General features: G+C 42.6%; 1 protein-coding gene and 1 long non-coding RNA gene across 3 annotated transcripts in view; both read right to left on the bottom strand.

Annotated features, from left to right (window-relative positions):
• The window catches only part of TRIM24 (tripartite motif containing 24), a 157,138-nt gene that overhangs the window by 96,722 nt on the left and 44,065 nt on the right, over window positions 1-16,351 (bottom strand). The window lies entirely within an intron of this gene.
• On the bottom strand, window positions 204-16,179 carry LOC115641130. The gene is made up of 3 exons (XR_003998014.1): window positions 16,170-16,179; window positions 15,798-15,799; window positions 204-325 (listed from the first exon to the last, which is right to left on the bottom strand). It is a non-coding gene; the product is annotated as an uncharacterized LOC115641130 (long non-coding RNA).

Here is a 16,351-nt window from a genome sequence, read left to right as displayed (position 1 = left end):
GGTATGGCTGTTGCCAATACTCGAACCCCATTAACATTAAAAGTCAATGGCTCCCAGCAAAATCTTGCTATGAACTGAGTTGTTAATATTTGGATTGCTAAGACAGACATCCACTGTAGTTTTAATACTGCCTAGGCTTATAGCTTCTGTTAGGAACTCTACATAAATGCCACTGAAATAATATTTTGCATATCTAAATTTTATATATACCTCTACCCCAATATAATGCTGTCCCCGGGAGCCAAAAAAATCTTACCACGTTATAGATGAAACTACGTTATATCGAACTGCTTTGATCCACCAGAGTGTGCAGCCCTGCCTCCCCCTGGAGCGCTGCTTTACCGCATTATATCCGACTTCGTGTTACATCGGGTCGCATTATAGCGAGGTAGAGGAGTATTCCCGGGTCTTATATTGGTGGTCAAGGATACAGTGCCCCAGTGCTTCTCCAGAGTATGGAAAACAATAGCTCCCCTTTTTTTCTCTGCTTGCCGGGGAGGGGCCGGGAGTTTATGGTTATTACTAAATACATTTCAGTGGGAGAGTGTTGCTGTAAAAGAACTCTTACCAAAAAACTGGCATAGAGGTGGGTCTTACATTTAGCTCTGAAGATGGCAAGGTTAGTAATAATTTTTATTTCTTTTGGTATTGAGTTCTATAATTCTAGATTCTGTGAAATTTTAGTCTCCCACCACTAATTAACATCTTTGGTGTTGCAGTGGAAGCTGTGATTATGGAGAAGTAGAAAGACACTGTCTTTTAGGAAGCTAGAGCCAATCCCATGCAGGATGCCACACGCACACACACACACACAAAATTCAGGAAGACTTCTGAGCAGTGAGACCTTGCTGTCTCTATAGCAGATGAAACGGTACGTTTTCTGATAGGCGATATTCTTTCCTGTTGCTACAGTCAAGATCCTCTGGTAGACACTAAAATTATGAAACTGATTGATTACTGGTTTAGACACAGCTATCACAAGTATTGGGATCGGGGCCCTGTGAGCACTTTCTATCTTGATTTTCCCAATCCACTCTGCAGGTAACCTGTATCAAAGCTCAGGGCAACTGCACTTGTATTTCTCCTTAGTGGTTCAGCAAGGGCATCCACTGTCAGGCTCCTGGCTCCCTACTAGTTGCCATCTTTGGTGGATGCCCTGGTCAGAAAGGAGACACACAGGTATTTCAACTCCGACCAGTTCCCTACCTTCAGTGTCATTCCCACCAAAAGACAACCTACTTAAATAGGCTCTCTCTTCAGAGACTAACAACACAGTAATTGCCGAAAGTTATAAATTACCACATAGTATTTCCTGTGTAACCCTATTTTATTTTTAAAGCAAAATCACTACAGAGAAAACTTTAAAAAAGTGAAAAACTACACCTCTGCTAATAAGCTTACCAGAGATCCCCTCAACTGTCTCCAACATGGACTCTAGAAAGGTGATTCCTAACACCCTGTAAAGAGGTCTCTTTTGTGGTGACAAGCTCATAACAGCTTCAGCTCAAAACTCCAGGTCTGGCTTGACATGAGTAATTGGACATGAGGGAGACTCATTTCTTGGGAGAGAGGATTAGAGAGGTAAATAGATTAGCAGACTGGAAACAGTGTCTGTGCCAAGATAGGTAAATGGGTCACTAAGCTAAGAGACAAACCATCTGAACTAGCTAACAAAAGGGGAAACATCCTGGGAACCATTTACAATGGACAACATAATGGACAAGATAAGCCTAGGACATAGGATGAGGTAAAAAGTAAGTCATGCATGGACAGGACAATGTGTGGACAGAGCATGTTATACGCGAATTGGTTTCTGCAAAGTAACCAAGCAAAACTCCAAAATGTGTGACGCAATGTAATGGGCGAATATATATAAAGGAAGAGGTTTCTCTGTGCAACTTAGTTTTGTGATGTATCCTTGCATTTGAGTCTGATCAACTCAGCATAGCTTTTGCTCTAAGCAAAATAAAGATACCTAAATGTCAAAATCTGGAGTTGAACTGAGTTCTTAGGAAGCCAAGTGAAAGAGCAATGTTAGCGGGAATCCCAACAAGAACTAGAACCCTCAAGAAAAGTTAATTCTCAACTTTTATAGAGTTTGGTGGTTTTTGAACCGGAGTTTACAGAAGCAGATAATTAATAGACAGTCAGTTTCTCTCCCTAGGATGTAACTTCAAAAGGATGGCTCCAAAGTGGGTCATCTGCATTCACTTCACTCCCCGATAGTTCCTAGGAAATACATTTCACGTGTTGTTCCCAAAAGTTCTTAATATCACCCAGAGATTGCATTAATCCCGTCTCCTGTTAAAGAAGTTCCATACAATCCCACAATAGTACATAAACATTTGCGTTTTTCAATGAACCTCAAAGATATTATTTCACAAAGGTTTATCCAGGATATTTCAGGATACTGTCATATCTGACAAATCGATCTAATAAAGACTGCAGAGAGAACTCAAAGATTTTTGCATTCATAATGGTGGTCAGATTGAAAGCGATCCTGTGAATAACTTTAGGTACCAGACTTCAACGTGATGTAACCACATGCTGGTATGCCATCCTATATAAAGATCTCATTTGATTTAGGGCCTAGGTAGAAGATCACTGGGTGCCCACTATGAAACAGTCCAGACACAAGATTGCCACTAGAAGACCTCCAGGAGTACAGTAGTTTCAATTCAAGTACTGTAACATGTTCAAGCCACAGCACAGCATTTGGAAACCTTAAAAAATGTGTTAAGGTAGATTTTGCAATTAATATGTTGCAAATGTTCGTATAACAGTGAGGTAGTACTCAGGATTCTCACAGCAAAATTTACACCCATTGCTAAATTTTAATCCATTTCCTGACTTGTGTGTTTACATTAGACACCTTAATGTTACAAAAACAGCTTACAAAAAAGGAAAACTTCTTTTCAATCCTTAATCCGCATCCCACATTTTTTCTTCATGACATTTTCTCCCTTTCTCATAAAGTTCACACTTCTTTCCACTCTACTCTGTTTCCTCATCCCTCTTTGTCTGAGGGCTTTGATCCCTCTCATCACCATCAGGTAAGTGGGCAACAGAAGAGTGGCATCTTCTTTCCTCAACCCCTTCCAACACCCAGGCTGATCACAACTGACGCTGTTTTAGGCATAGTCTACACTAGAACATTAAGTTGACTTAATTACATTACTCAGGGTCGTGGAGTCTTCAGCATAAACCATACTAAATCAAAGGAAGAATTATTCCATTGATCTAGCTACTGCCTCTCAGGGAGGTGGATTACCTATTTCAAAGGGAGAACTCCTAAAACAGCTGTGCTACTGTAGCATTTCAAGTGTAGACAAGACAAGGTGGATAAAAATCAATGTTTTGTTTTTTTAAACCAGATTTGAGGGGAAAAAAAACCTATCTAAAGATAGTTTTAGATAAGAAATTATAGCTCAAAGATATCTCATCATGGAATAAGGATTGTAAATTCTAATTCTACATTATCTCACAATAAATACATGTAATGTTTAAAAAAAGTTTTATAAATGAATTCCAATAGTTCGTGGACTAAGGACCCATTCTTACAGGGTTCCAGGGGCTTCTGTATAGATTATTTAGGTTAATCTTTCTATCTATCCAATAAGACTCAGTGCTCAGTCTAGAAGATACCATCAGAGATGCTTAGTTTTGCTGTTCTCAAACTGTGGATTTGTGTCTCCAGAGATAACATGCTTGTTAACAGCAAAAATGTTTTAAAATAAATATAGAGAGGTGAGAAATAACAGACCTCAATCCTATTGTTCTGTTGAAAATTTGTGTACACAGAGTCAATCCCTTACCTCTCTCTAAACATGCAAAGTTTCAAAAAGTTCAATGAATACAAGATTGTTGGAGATGGAATAGATACGGACAAGGAGAAAAAGTCTGGACACAAGTGTGAGAAGGGAGAGACAGGCAGTAAAAACAGAAGTGAAACTGTCTGAGCAGCATATTCCAGAAGTCTTGAGATCTTCCTGAGTGTAGCCTTCATTGATTTGAGATCTACCATACCATTCTCTCACTAGAAGGGAAAACCTATAATGGCAGCAGGCCATAAAAGAGACTCAGTTTGGGAATATTTTAATGAAGTTCCTCTACCTGTGGGTAAGACAGGCATGCACACAAAATGCAAGGCCTGGTTGCCTGAATGAAACAAAATCATGAGAAGTGTTCGCTCTCAGGAGGAAGCTGCGTTGAAGATGATAAAAGGAACATGTCTGAACATGCAGGATCTTCAGGTTGGTAAACATTTTTATTTCATACTTCTTTCTTAGGAACTGCCTGTCTTCCTTCTGGACTAGTCTTGAATTCTCATGTTTGAGCAAAAAATATAGTTGTTACTCTTCTATGGTACTATTATTTTAGATGCAGTTGTGATAAAAAATACATAGCTGAAATAGGTAGATCTGCCTTTTACAATTTCACCTTTAAAGTAGTGCTGAGTGTCAGTGAATGCAATGAGTAATACTAAATAAGCAGTATGGTAAATAATAAATAACTGCTGTGACAAAGTTCCTCCTCTACCTTGGTGGGTACTGCCCTTATTGGCAGAGTTGCTCACCTCAGTGATCTTCCCCACAGTCTGCTCTTTTGGTTGGACTGTCCACGGGAGTGGAGTGGGCTGGTGCACAAAACCTTCCCCCATGCCTTCTTACACGTCTGGGTGAGGAAGACATGGAACATGGTGAGTGGTGAGGGTGGTTAAACATGGGCTGCAGTGGCACTCTATGACCCCGCTGCTCCTCCTGAAGATCCACCAGACGTCAGAGTATGTCAGTTTGATCACGCAGCAGCCCCAACGTTGCATCCCGCCACCACTTATCTTCCTGCCTACACCTCTCATCTTGAGTGTCCCTCCTATCCTCACGTTCGTCCCTCCTATCCTCACGTTCACTGGCATCTTTCCTGTACTTTGCTACCACGTCAGTACTGCTCTCCTCTTGTGTCTGATCAGAAGTTGGGAGGTTTGGGGGAAATCTGGGCCTGCCGTCTACTCCAGGTTCCAGCCCAGGGCCCTGTGGATTGCAGCTATCTATAGTGCCTCCTGTAACAGCTGCATGACGGCTACAACTCCCTAGGCTACTTCCCCATGGCCTCCTCCAAACACCTCTTTATCCTCATCACAGGACCTTCCTCCTGGTGTCTGATAATGCTTTTACTCCTTAGTCCTCCAGCAGCACACCCTCTCACTCTCAGCTCCTTGTGCCTCTTGCTCCCAGCTCCTCACATGCACTTCCTCTCCTCTAGCTCCTTCCTCGCCTGACTGGAGGGAGCTCCTTTTTAAACCCAGGTGCCCTGATTAGCCTGCCTTGATTGGCTGCAGGTGATCTAATCGGTTTGTCTGCCTTAATTGGTTCTAGCAGGTTCCTGATTACTCTAGTGCAGCCCCTGCTCTGGTCACTCAGGGAACAGAAAACTATTCAGCCACTGACCAGTATATTGCCCTCTACCAGACTCCTGTACCCCACTGGCCTGGGTCTGTCACACTGCATGGACTTATTGTGATTAGGAGAATCCATCCTCCAACATAAAGGATTCAGAAGACTATCCACCTACAAGATCACCATCATCTTCTATAGTTTCAGAGTTATCTGCCAATGATAGTGTTTCAGTCACATTATGTATGTCACACAACCACAGTATATCACCTGTAACAAAACAAAAAAAATAAAAAAAATCCATCATCCAGAAACAACCATAGATAAGTCTGTGATAAGACCCAGCAGATTACAAAAAGAGGTAATTGATGAAAAATTGCCCAGTTTGTTTATGCAACAAACTCTCCTTTCCCTATGATTAAGAACCCATACTTCATTAACATGGTTCAGTCATTAAGACCAGGATACAGTCCACCCAACACAGAAGATGTTGCAGGTAAATTGCTGGATAAAGTGTATGAAAGAGAAATTGAGCAGTGTGCAAAAGGTCTAGAAGGTAAAATTGTTAACCTGAGTCTTGATGGATGGTGCAATGTCCACAATGATCCTATTGTATGTGCTTGTGTGACAACAGAAGGGAATGCCTTCCTTACAGAAACAATTGATACATCAGGAAATGCACACACAGCAGAACACTTACAAGAAGTAGCAGTAAAAGCTATAACAAACCGTGAAAAAAAATTCAAATGTCTAGTACGCAGCTTGTTCACAGACAATGCTGCAAATGTATCCAAGATGAGAAGAAATTATTTAAGAAGAGAGTCCCAAGCTAATAACATACGCTTGCAGCGCTTATTTGATGCACTTTCTAGCCAAAGACTTCACTGTTCCAGAAATAAAGGCTAATGTTGTTGAAATTGCAAAATACTACCGTAACAACCACTTTGCAGCAGCTGCTCTGAAAAAAGTGGGAGGAACCAAGCTAACTGTCCCACAAGACGTGTGAAGGAACTCAAATAGTGGCCTGTTTTGAGCACTATATAAAGAACTGGCCTAATCTGATAAAGTTTGTGAACAAAATGATGAAAAAATAGATGGCACCACCACAGTCAAAGTTCTCAACATTGGGCTTAAGAGAAATCGAACACATGCTGAGTACCCCAAAGCCTATTGCTGTAGCCTTGAACAAAATGCAGGGAAATGGCTGTTTTATTGCCAACGCTTTTGAAATTTGGAAGGAACTGAATGAGATCTTAGCGAGAGAAATATGTAACGAGAGTTAAATTACAAGCATTAAAAGAAGAATGGGAAAAGCATTATCTCCAGCTCATTTTCTTGCAAATATTCTCAATACTCAGTACCAGGGTCAAACCTTGACTGCTGAAGAAGAGGAATTGGCTATGACATGGATATCCAGCAATCATCCCTCCATAATGCCAACTATAATAAACATCAGAGCTAACAGTGAACCTTTCAAGAAATCTATGTTTCCTGATGATGTTTTAAAGAAAGTCACACTAGTGAACTGGAAGAAGTCACTTAAGGACTTGGATTCAGAGACTGTTGAAGTGAGAATCTCACTTTTAACAGCAGTAGCTTCTTCTGCCAGTGTAGAAAGAATATTTTCTTTCTTTGGACTAATTCATTCCAAACTGAATTTGGGACCTGAAAAAGCAGGAAAGCTTGTTTTTCTTTTCCAGATTATGAACAAACAGGAAAATGAAGGTGAAGACAACTGATTTACTGGCAGAAACCAATATGTTACGTTTCTCATGTTGCCCTGGCTGACACAGCCAATTTAATTTGTTTTTGTTTTTTTTAAATATTTCATTTAACCATTTTAGTTAAAAACAATTTTAACAAAAACAAACCTGATTTTAAAAAACTTGAATGTTTAACTAAATTCAAAAATTCATATGCTTGTTTTATTAAAATATTATATGTTTCCTGTTGAAGAAAAAATCCAGAATCAATAACACTGTTGTTTTAGTTACATAAAACAATTTAAAAATGTCTGTCTGGTGATGTTCTCTTCCTAATACAGCATGGCAAGGACAGGATAGGCCCAGTGAGGAGAGAGAGCCCATAACAGGAAACTTAGAAATGGAAGAGATGCTTAATGACTTTTGTTTCGGTCTTCACTGAGAAGTCTGAAGGAATACCTAATATAGTGAATGCTAATGGGAAGGGGGTAGGTTTAGAAGAGAAAATAAAAAAAGAACAAGTTAAAAATGTTAGAAAAGTCAGATGCCTGCAAGTCACCATGACAAAATGCATCCTAGAATACTCCAGGAGCTAACAGAGGAGGTATCTGAGCCTCTAGCTATTATGTTTGGAAAATCATGAGACACGGAGATTCCAGAAGACTGGAAAAGGGCAAATATATTGCCCATCTATAAAAAGGGAAATAAAAACAACCCAGGAAACTACAGACCAGTTAGTTCAACCTCTGTGCCAGGGAAGAGAATGCAGCAAGTAATTAAGGAAATCACCTGCAAACACTTGGAAGGTGATAAGGAAAGCCAGCATGGATTTGTAAAGAACAAATCATGCCAAAACAATCTGATAGCTTTCTTTGATAGGATAACATGTCCTGTGGATTAGGGAGAAGCAGTGGATGTGGTATTCCTAGACTTTAGTAAGGAATTTGATATGGTCTTGCATGATATTCTTATCAATAAACTAGGCATATACAAAACTTAGATGGGGCTACTGTAAAGTGGGTGCATAACTGACTGGATAACCATACTCGGAGAGTAGTTATTAATGGCTCCCATTCCTGCTAGAAAGGGATAACAAGTAGGGTTTCGCAGGGGTCTGTTTTGGGACTGGCTCTGCTCAATACTTTCATCAACGACTTGGATATTAGCGTAGAAAGTACGCTTATTAAGTTTGCAGATGATACCAAACCGGGAGGGATTGCAACTGCTTTGGAGGATAGGGTCATAATTCAACATGATCTGGACAAATTGGAGAAATGGTCTGAGATAAACAGGATGAAGTTTAATAAAGACAAATGCAAAGTGCTCCACTTAGGAAGGAACAATCAGGCCTGGTCCACACTACGCTGTTAAACCAATTTTAACAGCGTTAAATTGATTTAACGCTGTACCCGTCCACACTACAATGCACTTTAAATCGATTTAAAGGGCTCTTTAAATCGATTTCTGTACTCCTCCCCAACAAGAGTAACACTAAAATCGATATTAACATATCGATTTAGGGTTAGTGTGGCTGCAAATCGAAGTTATTAGCCTCCGGGCGGTATCCCATAGTGCATCACTGGCCGCTCTGGACAGGTAACTGAACTCTAATGCACTGGCCAGGTATACAGGAAAAGCCCCGCGAACTTTTGAATTGCATTTCCTGTTTTGCCAGCATGGAGCTCTAATCAACACAGGTGACCACGCAGAGCTCATCAGCACAAGTAACAATGCAGTCTCCTGAGAACAGAAAAAGAGCACCAGCATGGACCGCATGAGAGGTACTGGATCTTATCGCTATATGGGGAGAGGATTCAGTGCTAACAGAACTGCGTTCCAAAAGACGAAATGAAAAAACTTTTGAAAAAATTTCCAATACCATGAGGGAGAGAGGCCACACCAGGTACTCAGTGCAGTGCAGAGTGAAAGTGAAAGCGTTCAGACAAGCCTACCAGAAAACCAAAGCAGCAAATGGAAGATCCGGATCAGGGCCAAAAACATGCCGCTTCTACGCTGAGCTTCATGCAATTTTAGGGGGATGCGCCACCACTACCCCCCCTTGTCCATGGATACTGAGGTGGGGGTTATAATCTCAACCATGGATGAGGATTCAGCGGAGGGGGAAGATGACAAGGAGGAAGAGCTTGCAGAGAGCATACAGCACTCCATTCTCCCCAACAGCCAAGAGCTTTTTGTGACCCAGACGGAATTACCCTCCCAAGCCACTAGCCCAGACAGTGAAGCCATGGAAGCGACCTCTGGTGAGTGTTCCTTTGTAAATATAAAACATAGTTTAAAAACAAGCGTTTTTTAATGATTGATTTGCCATGAGGGCTTGGCATGCATTAGCAGGCATTAAAGTTACTGGAAAAGTTTGTTAACATGTCTGGGGACGGAGCGGAAATCCTCCAGGGACGTCTCCATGAAGGGCTCCTGGAGGTACTCCAAAAGCCTTTGCAGAAGGTTTCTGGGCAAGGCAGCCTTGTTCCGTCCATCATGGTAGGACACTTTATCACGCCATGCATGCAGCAAGTAATCGGGTATCATTGCATGACGAAGCCTAGCTGCGTATGGTCCCGGTGATTGCTGGCATTCAAGAAACATCCGTTCTTTATCTTGCTCTGTTATCCTCAGCAGAGTGATATCGTTCATGGTAACCTGGTTGAAATTAAGGAATTTAAGTAAGGGGACAGAGATGGGGGGAGGGGAGAAAGGATAGCGCTGAGCTTTTTAGCATTTGGCCAGCAGGAATCTTCCCAGCTACCAGTCATGCGGGGGGGAGGGGGGGGGGGAGAAAGGGGGGTAATTAGCAATGATCTTCCATTATACCAGCCATGCGATGGGGGGAGGGGTAAAGCAATTCTAGAGAATTGGATTGGGGATGGGAGGGTTTGGCATCTGCTGCTCCTTGTTAAGAGGAAAGCAGCAGCACAGGGAGAAGCTTTCTGCCATATATGCCTTACCATGACAGCATGCAAGCTGAATTGTGATGCTCGGACCTGCGTCTGTGTTGATCTGTTACACCAGAGCCGCAGGCACTCAATACTAAAAGAATCCAAATGCGACCTTGTAGTGAAATCACATGTGCTATGTAAGGTGAATAGTGTTGTTCATTGTGAAAGAGTATAACCATTGTTCTATGAAATGTATCTTTTATAATCCTTCTATCACTATTTTCCCCCACTCATGCAGCTGATATTTTTCAAATCTCTCTACTCCATCCTGAAGGCTAGCTCAGATAAGGCGGAGGAAGAAGAGGACACGAGATGAAATGCTCTCAGAAATCATGGAAGTAACCCGCCATGAGAGAGCTCATCTGAGGGAGTGGAAGGACTTGGTAGCAAAGTACAGGAAAGATGCCAGTGAACATGAGGATAGGAGGGACGAACGTGAGGATAGGAAGGACGCTCAAGATGAGAGGTGTAGGCAGGAAGATAAGCGGTGGCGTGATGCAACGCTGGGGCTGCTGCGTGATCAAACTGACATCCTCTGACGTCTGGTGGATCTTCAGGAGGAGCAGCGGGGTCATAGAGTGCCACTGCAGCCCATGTTTAACCACCCTCACCACTCACCATGTTCCATGTCTTCCTCACCCAGACGTGTAAGAAGGCATGGGGGAAGGTTTTGTGCACCAGCCCACTCCACTCCCGTGGACAGTCCAACCAAAAGGCTGTCATTACATTGAAAAGTGCTTAATGGCCTTTTCCTTCCCTCCTATCCTCCTCTCAAACCACTCCCGGGATACCTTGTTATTTCTCTTCCTCTTTTTATAATTACATGCTTTTTAAACGAATGGGGAGGGTGGGTTGCTTACAGGGAATGACTTTTAATAAAGAATACATGCTTTTTAAACGATAGTGACTTTATTTCCATAAGCAAGCTGTAATCGAAGGGGGAGGGTGGGTTGCTTACAGGAGGAGTCAATAAAGGGGGGGAGGTTCATGAAGGGGAAACAAACACAGCAGTCACACTGTACCATGGCCCGTGATGAAACTCGTTTTCAAGGCTTCTCTGATGCACACCGCTTCCTGGTGAGCTCTTCTAATCGCCCTGGTGTCTGGCTGCACGTAATCAGCGGCCAGGCGATTTGCCTCAGCCTCCCACCCAGCCCTAAAGGTCTCCCTCTTACTTTCACAGAGATTGTGGAGCACACAGCAAGCAGCAATAACAAAGGGGACATTGGTTTGGCTGAGGTCTGAGCGAGTGAGTAAAGTTCGCCAGCGGGCTTTTAAACGGCCAAATGCACATTCTACCACTATCCTGCACTTGCTCAGCCTGTAGTTGAACAGCTCCTGACCACTGTCCAGGCTGCCTGTGTATGGCTTCACGAGCCATGGCATCAAGGGGTAGGCTGGGTCACCCAGGATAACGACAGGCATTTCAACATCCCCAACTGTTATTTTCTGATCCGGGAAGTAAGTCCCTTGCTGCAGCTGTTTAAACAGAACAGTGCTTCTGAAGACGCGAGCGTCATGAACCCTTCCTGGCCATCCCACGTGGATGTTGGTGAAACGTCCCTTGTGATCCACCAGTGCTTGCAGCACCATTGAAAAGTACCCCTTGTGGTTTATGTACTGGGTGACCTGGTGCTCCGGTGCCAAGATAGGGATATGGGTTCCATCTATCGCCCCCCTCCACCCCCATTAGGGAATCCCATTGCAGCAAAGCCATCCACTATGACCTGCACGTTTCCCAGAGTCACAACCTTTCGTAGCAGAAGCTTAATGATTGCTTTGGCTACTTGCAACACAGCAGCCCCCACAGTAGATTTTCCCACTCCAAATTGATTCCCGACTGACCGGTAGCTGTCTGGCGTTGCAAGCTTCCAGAGGGCTATTGCCACTCACTTCTCTACTGTGAGGGCTGCTCTCATCTTGGTATTACGGCGTTTCAGGGCAGGGGAAAGCAAGTCACAAAGTTCAAAGAAAGTGCTCTTACGCATGCGAAAGTTTCGCAGCCATTGAGGATCGTCCCACACCTGCAAAACTATGTGGTCCCACCAGTCTGTGCTTGTTTCCCGGGCCCAAAATCGGCGTTCAATGGGTAGAACCTCCCTCATTACCAGCAGGAGCTCCAAAGCGCGGGGGCCCGCGGTTAGGGAGAAATCAGTGTCCATGTCCTCATCACTCTCGTCGCCGCACTGCCATAGCTGCCTCCTCCTCGCCTGCCTTTGCAGTTCATGGTTCACCATAGACTGCACGAGAACGCGCGAGGTGTTTACAACATCCACGATTGCGCTATTGATCTGAGCAGGGTCCATGCTTGCCGTGCTATGGCGTTTGCTTTCAGTTCACCCAGGAAAAAAGGCGCGAAATGGTTGTCTGCTGCTTTCACGAAGGGAGGGGTGAGGCTGTACCCAGAACCACCCGCGACAATGATTTTTGCCCCATCAGGCACTGGGATCTCAACCCAGAATTCCAAGGGGCAGGGGAGATTGCGGGAACTGTGGGATAGCTACAGAATAGCTATCCACAGTGCAACGCTCCGGAAATCGATGCTAGCCTCGGACCATGGATGCACACCGCCGAATTTATGTGCCTAGTGTGGACACGTGCAATCGATTTTATTATATCTGTTTTATAAAACCGGTTTAAGTTAATTCGAAATTACCCTGTAGTGTAGACGTACCCTCAGTTTCACACATACAGAATGGGAAGAGACTGTCTAGAAAGGAGTACAGCAGAAAGGGATCTAGGGGTTATAGTGGACCACAAACTAAATATGAGTCAACAGTGTGATGCTGTTGCAAAAAAAGCAGAACATGATTCTGGGATGCATTAACACGTGTGTTGTGAGCAAGACACGAGAAGTCATTCTTCAACTCTAGCCTGCACTGGTTAGGCCTCAACTGGAGTATTGTTTCCAGTTCTGGGCACTGCATTTCAAAAGAAAGATGTGGACCAATAGGAGAGGGTCCAGAGAAGAGCAACAAGAATGATTAAAGGTCTACAGAACATGACCTATGAAGGCAGGCTGAAAGAATTGGGTTTGTTTAGTTTGGAAAAGAGAAGACTGAGAGGGGACATAACAGTTTTTAGGTATCTAAAAGGGTGCCATAAGGAGGAGGGAGAAAACTTGTTCACCATAGCCTCTAAGGATAGAGCAAGAAGTAATGGGCTTAAACTGCAACAAGAGAGGTTTAGGTTGGACAGTACAAATCTGTGTGTATATATGCTGTGCAGATAACAGGGGTTAGCTGGTATTTACTAGCCAAAAGTGTACCATATAGATTTTTGTTTGCTTTATCCTGCTTCTCAGTTTCATTTTGAGTGTAAGCGCCATGAACTTACACTGTTGTGCTGGGCGTTGAGTGAATCATCATGAAGCTGGTGGACATAATAGCTGTCCTTCACTCAAGCTAGGTGTAAGAAGCAGTTAAGCTTCTTTTAGAATGAGATAGCTAAAAAACCCAAAACCAAGCCCACATGCAACTCTGAGGGCTTGGCTACAACTGTGAGTTACAGCGCATTAAAATGAGCCCCAGTCGCACTAACTCACTATCTGTCCACACTGGCAAGGCATGTAGAGTGCTCTCACTCCACAGCTACAGCGCTTCTGGTACTCCACCTCGGCGAGTAAAATAATGTTTGATGCACTCCCACTACAGCGCCCCAGCGTCAGTGTGAACGAGATGTTGCATTACTGTGCTCTGATCAGCCTCCGGAAACATCCCATAATCCCCTTAAGTCAAGTGGCCACCCTTGTCATTGTTTTGGATATGCCCTTTAGAAGCTGGCACGCTTATCTGCTCCGAGATAAAGCAACCATTACTGTGGAATGCTGTCTGTGAGAGGGGCAAGGGGAAGGGGGGTGTCTGCTGCTGTCTAAACTTGCAAGACAGCATGCTGACATGCTCTCAGTGCCCCAGAAACCCAGTCTCTCCCTTAACATACATACAACACACTCCCTGTCACATTCCACCCTTCCCCCACCCATCTGAAAAAGCATGTTGCAGCCACTTGCATGCTGGGATTGTTACCACAATGCCCTGCTCTCTGTGGTCATTACAAGAGCTGCTAATATGGCCAAGCTAGAGTGCTGCCAGCTGCCAGTGTGGACAGACAACAGCACTTTCTCTACTGCGCGCTACGAAGGCTGGTTTAACTCAAAGTGCTCTACATCTGCAAGTGTAGCCATGCCCTGATAAAAGCTTACCCATTCAAGTGTAGGAGTTTCTCTGGGGGCTGAATGCAAATAGAGGGCTGAGTATTGGTTTGGTGGAGAGAAGACAGAGAACACCAATGCAGTCAGAAATGCCACAGAAAGCCAAGGACAGCTAGACCTGATGCCAGGTCTACCCCACAAAGTTTTGCTGGCATAGCTACAGTGTTAGGAATTGTGTGGGGGGGGGGGAGGGAGAAAGAGAGAGAATCACACAACTAACAGTTATGCCAGCAAAAAAAAAAAAACCAAAGCCATCTTATACTGGCAAAAAAGAGTCCTTTTGCTGATATAGATAGTCAGTTGGACAGTCTACTAAAGTGGTTCTCATCCAGGGTTATGTGTACCCTGTGGTACACAGAGGTCTTTCAAGGGGTACATCAACTCATCTAGTTATTTGCCTAATTTTACAATAGGCTACATAAAAAAAACTGGTGAAGTCAGTACAAACTAAAATTTCATAGTCAGTGACTTGTTTATACTGCTCTATATACTGAAAAATGTAAGTACAATAATTATATTTGAATTGATTTATTTTATAATATGTTAAAAATGAGAAAGTAAGCAATTTTTCAGTAATGGTGTGCTGTGACACTTCTGTATTTTTATGTCTGATTTGTAAACAAGTAGTTTTTAAGGGAGGTGAAACTTGGGGTATGGAATACATATCATACTCCTGGAAGGCATTCAGTAGTCTGGAAAGGTTGAAAGCCACTGGTATAGACTAACCCTGAGAGAAAGCGAAGAGAAAGCTTTTTTGGGTCAAACGCTTGCTGGGAAAAAAAGGCTTGGAATACTGAGCAGGGAAACAAACAGTCTCCTGTTTGATTCCTGTAGCATTCAGGACTTTGGGTACTTTCTTTCTTAATAATGAAAACAGGATTGCATCAAAGAAATCAATTTCTTCTCCTAATGGAAACAACCACCAAGACCCCAAATATTGGCTAACCATATAAATCAAAAAGATGTTTTAAAAAAATTAAAGGCTCATTTTAAGCAGCTTGTGAAATCAAACCGAATATACACTAGCATAATATACTTTCATAAATCTGATAAGTGGAATAACTGAATAATTAGCATATTTCTGCTGGAGAAGACGTTCGAAAGGATCTACTATACAAGTCTGTAAAGATGTATAATGGATTAAGATTAAAGGAAAACTGTAAGAAAAGCTTGTTTTGTTATTTTTTTACAAGAAGGCCTGAAAGTTGCTTCCCACCATACAAACTTGTTCTGCTTGTCTTTACATTAAGAGTATCGGGTCTTGTCCAGTAAAAATCAAGAGAGAACTTATAGGATGAGAAAATTTGTAGGATGCCCTCATGAGAGAGGAATCTCAACTGAATGTATTCTTTGTATTTGTTAAACTATTAACTGCAATTTTAACACTGTCTTGTGTTTTGTTTTTAACTCAAACACATGAGGAAAAAGCAGTTGGGGGGTTCTATTTTGTTTTTTCAATAATTCTCTGAGTGATAGCTGTGTTACTCTATCAAATCTGCCCAAATAAATTTGTTAGTCTCCAAGGTGCCACAAGGACTCCTCGTTTTTAATAATTCTGACATCCCTCTCCTTCTATTCAAAGCTGTCTTATTTGCCACAACTTTATAGACTTCTGAGGAGTCCTCCAGCAAAAATGAGACAGACAAGATTTGATGTTGCTGATACTTCTCAGATTATTTTCAGGTCTTCATATATTAAAAAGAAGCAAAACAACAACCTGTATTTTGCTACATAGATATCAATTTTTAAAATTTCCTCAAGGCCATTGCACAGGGCAGGTAATTGTCCATATTTTCACTTTCCACAGTACTTAAATTGCAAAAGATTAAAACTGATGCAATTGTACTGAGCATTACCAGTTTTATTAAGAAATTACATAAGTGCAGAGGGGAAAAACCTGTACATATACACACCCCAGAAGGAGAGCATATACAGAGAACAGACAGATGCAAGTTTGTTAACCTATGGATCTGATACTTCAGGTTTGGATATTAGGGGGATAGAGACACATGGTTTGTTTTGGGTTTTTTGAGAGAGTGAATTGCTGGACAAAGAATATCCCTGTCAAATAGAAAAATTAATCTATAGCTC

The sequence above is a fragment of the Gopherus evgoodei genome, chromosome 1 (assembly GCF_007399415.2).
Source record: "Gopherus evgoodei ecotype Sinaloan lineage chromosome 1, rGopEvg1_v1.p, whole genome shotgun sequence".
Taxonomy (NCBI): domain Eukaryota; kingdom Metazoa; phylum Chordata; order Testudines; family Testudinidae; genus Gopherus; species Gopherus evgoodei.
This window is presented reverse-complemented; position numbering and strand designations above follow the sequence as displayed.